Source organism: Apis dorsata, unplaced genomic scaffold (assembly GCF_000469605.1).
Source record: "Apis dorsata unplaced genomic scaffold, Apis dorsata 1.3 scaffold_330, whole genome shotgun sequence".
Lineage (NCBI taxonomy): Eukaryota > Metazoa > Arthropoda > Insecta > Hymenoptera > Apidae > Apis > Apis dorsata.
In genome coordinates, this window is record NW_006263598.1 from 140650 (window position 1) to 145284 (window position 4635).

The window sequence follows — 4635 nt, forward strand, 5'->3', positions numbered from 1 at the left end:
CCTTAACCCAACACACGGAAAGAAGAGAGGCGAAAGAGCGGGGAGGGAGAGAAGGAGGATGAAAAAGGAGAGCGCGGAATCGTCTATCAAACCGTTTTCAGGATCTTATCGGAACCGAGGCCTCGAGCATACAATATGATACCCTCCTCCTCCTCCTCCCCCGCCTATTCTCTTTCACGACTTTCCCCTCTACGTTCCTGTCTACTGTGGCACTATATAATACACAGGCACGAGCATTCATTCGAGTGACACGAGCGCGTAGGTATATACACTATGTACACACGAGGAGGGAACCGTGGACTCTAAAGTGAGTCACCAAATTCGCGTGGGCAAAAGGCAGCTGGCAAGTTCGAGTATCCGTCTTGCTCTTTATCTACTGCCCTCGGGGCCGGTCTTGACAATGCTCGGAACACCGGATACATATGTATGCACGGTAGGAGGATAGGTGGAGAAACGTGTTTCTGTGTTCTCCAACGAAGATGGATAGGGGGGAGGGAAGAGGAGGGTGGGATAGTTCGATCAATCGAAAGATCCGAACGATGAAATTCCGATCGAAACTTCTTTCTCGAATGTTCGAGTATGTAAGATCGTTAGGAGATCCGAAGTTTCGTATTAAGTTGGGTCCTTGGTTACTCGTGGATTCGAATGGGACCGGGCGTGGGTGGTGGAGTTTCGTTCCTTGGACCGTGTTCCAAAGGGGAAACGGTGTTGGGATTAATGGCGTGTAAGTGGAGCGGATAGTGGATCTCGTTCGATATTACGTTAGGACGATGTACATGTAGTATATATACATAGAGAGTGTACAAGCTGATTCAGGAACATGATCCTATGTAAAAAGATAGGTCATTTAAGATAAGATGTAAAATTGTTAGAAACTTTGAAATTTATATTTTTCTTTATTATATTACAAATTAAATGGATGAATAAAATATCTGATAATATATCGTGAATCAAAATTTGTCGCAGATCGTTTCTCTTTTAAACTAAACTGAATAAAGATATTCAAACGACAAATTCTACAAATCTTCGCCACCTACATAATACAGACACTCAATCAACTGCGTATCACCTTATTCGTACATAATCTCCTCTTCATGAACCGTTTCACAGGTATTATACAAACTGGTCCCGTTCGAACGAGTCCCCATCCGAATGAGAAACGCTTGACGCGATCTTCGGCTTAGCTGGTACACGGAAAACGTCGCATTTAGTAAATCCCCCGGCTGGCAGGGAGGATACGTGTAAATACGAGGAACAGGAGATTACCACTCCCAGTAGCCGGAGAGACACACCGTCTTGACGAGCCGTCGAGTAATACTTTCAAGGATCGTGCGTGCTCCTCTTCGAGTTTCACGCTATACAGGGTGTTATAATAATATTCCCGTGACACCTTTAAATGATCGATTCTACATGTCAAAATAAATACAAGAATTATTACAATTAATTTACTTAATATAAAAGAGTATATGTTTGAGTACATCACTGAGTTCATCACTTCTATCTCGTATATATTTAAAATTAATTCAGAAAAGTATTCAGAAAATATCTCAACTTCTGTATTAAGAATCACTTTGAAAGTTATAATAAAAAACGATATCCGTGATATACTTGGTTCGACATTACATAAAATAATTTAATAGATAAGATTTCCAATCGATATTTCTGTGTTCGTTTTGACTCTGATATCTCTCGAAGATATTCGACGAATGTATTAACACCCTGTACACCGCTACACTAGTAACGTTACAATCGTTCGGATCGAGGGAGCACAATATCGTACAGATATACACCGGCGTCTTATTACATCAAGAATGGAATGGCATTGTATATGAAATCGATTTCACGACGACTACTCGGCTACCGTCCCCACAAAAGACGGTTGTCGGCCAACTTCGTCCTCTCGTCTTGTTCAATCCGTTCCTCCACCGTGGTATTACGGTGTAAGTACGAGGCCCGCGGCGTTTCTTCAATTTCCTTCTCTCGTTCGTTCGTATATTACGAACGAGACAGGCCACTGGTGGCCACCACACACACAGAAACACCGAGTAAACGGAACGTCAAGTTTTCTAGTTCCGTTTAGTTTTCTAGACAAACGGTCCCAGTTCTCTAATCGTCGGTTAGAATTCTCTCCCGGGAAATGGATCGTGATTGTCGATGATTAACGAGACCATTTTGAGAAACTCTGTTCGATAAGCTAGTAAGGATAATGTTAAATTGATAAATTTAATATTTAATCTTATGACGATGTATTTTTATAAATAATATAACAAATAATCTATCGATATTCCAAAAATAGTAAAGTTTAGAGAACACTTAATAGTAAAGCGTAAATTCTATGAGTTGCAAAGATTTTTGTGATACATGTGTCAAGTAAATTTATATTTTAATTTATACAAGTTTATATAACACAAAAATAAATATTCATGATTACTAATTTAATATTCTATTACGATTTTTTCTTCAATCATATAGAATAATTAATCCAATATCTTTAAAAACTCAATTCTAAAAATCAAAATAAAAATATTGATCGAAGCTTATTTATCAAATTAAAAACAATTTAGGTTCTAACTCCTCGTGTCGTCTCGCTTCATCACAAATGTAAATTTCAATCAACTTTTCTGTTTGTTTTGACTTCTAAAGTCGATCCTTCAAATATATTAATACTTTGCACATCTGAAACAAAAAGTGACAATAATTCAAAATAAATCTTTCGAAACGAAATAAGAGCAACAATACACATTTCTAGAAGCTATTGCTCAAGAACCATAGTCGAAGAATATAGTTATGTACTCGGTCAAAACTATTCGAGAGTAGTTCACTCTCAGATAGTGGCAATCCGGATGGCTGGCGCCGAATGGGTTACTGCAACTTACGATGCGAAACTGAAATAGTGGCACAACGACGGAACTTGGAAATGGTTGGACTTCGACGGGAGAAACAATTCTTCGTACATGCGAAATATACGTCCGGGAGATCGGCGCCACACAAGGTGTTACGGTACATTCCCTCGTGACTCTGTCATTTGTTGACCATTCAACAGTCTTAACGGAATTCACGAATTCATGCTTTAATATCTTTTCATCTTATTCTTTTTTTTCCTCCTTATCGAACGAAAATAACGATAAAAGTGTTCTGCTTTTTAATCCTCTTACGCTGAGATATGCAGATCTGTGCTTCTTCTTCTCCTCGCTAATCGAGAACAGCTGCAGGATGCAGTTTTATTCATCGACGTGATTGCGATAACTAACCCTTTTTTGATGTTCCTTTTTTTATTCGAGAGACAGAGAGAGATTATAGATAATTTTAAGAATTTTATTTAATTGAATAGATAAAAAAATTAAGAAGAAACGAAAGAACATGAAATTTAACCATTTTTCAACGATTTTTTCCTTACGTATTTAACGATTTTTAAATAAAGTAATGAAGCAATTGAAAAAAAAGAAACATTCTTCTAGTTCAATATTTTGAAACGCGAGTACACACGGCTAGTTCAATCTCCTGATTTCCACGAGCGTAAAATCAAAATGTCGACGCGTTGCGAATCGTTGGAAAATAACGCGGCACGCTCACCCTCCACATCATTTCCCGCTCTTTCTCCCTCTTTACGAAGGAGACGTTAACGGGCCACGAAGATTATAGGTTATCGGCATTGTTTGTCATGCATTACGACAGCGGGCGGTCGGGAATCGCCTCGGAGAAACGACGCCGTTGGAATGTTCCTTCACTTTCATCGTTTCTCCGCCGCCGATTTTACACCTCCTTGAGCATGTTCTCGTGTACCACGTCTCTCGTGGTCCCTCGTCTTGTCTTGCCGCGAGCTGTGTGCGAGCACGAAGCGCCCGTACAACGCGTGTAAAACGTCGTCAACAGAGGAAAGAAAAACGGGTGAGGGGAGACGCCTTGTTACGGGGCGAGGGATCAATTAGAATGCATTCGAATCCGATTTCATTCCGTGGTGGAGTAACGAATGCTCGAGCTGGTAATTCGAATCGTTGTTTTATCGACCGAGGAAGATTCTTGGGTTTCTTGCTGCTTGGACGAGATTCGTGTAACGTGGCTTAACGAAGAGGAAATTAGGTTTGTTAGGTTTTTGGGGGGGATTCGAGGGGATGGGGAATTGGAGATGTGAGGAATAATGGAGGAGCTGTAGAAAATGGATTTGTATCGATGAGATTGATGCATTAAAGTTCTTGTGAAATGTGGAAAATAGAAGTATTGAGCGAAAGGAAATTTTATCGAAATTTTCGAAATTTGGAGAGAGAAATGAGGAATATGGAAGAATTTAAGTTTTAATGTTTGTTACATTTATGATCTAAAATACAATTTAATTCTTCGTTTTAATACATTTGTTTGTATTTAAATTATTCACATTTCTTTCTAGATTCTAAATTTACTTACATTCTTATTCTTTACGTGCATTTTATTCATTATATACGTACACATTTTCTCATTCCCTATTAATTTGAATAAAGAGAAAACAAAAGAGATTCCAACATCATAAATCAAGAATCCATCCCAACAAACTATTTAAATGAAAGTAGTACAACCGGTCTTATTAAATTCCACGGTTATTTCCAAACCAATCTCTCGTACGATCGCATTTGAATAACAAACTCTGAAAAAAAAAAAAAA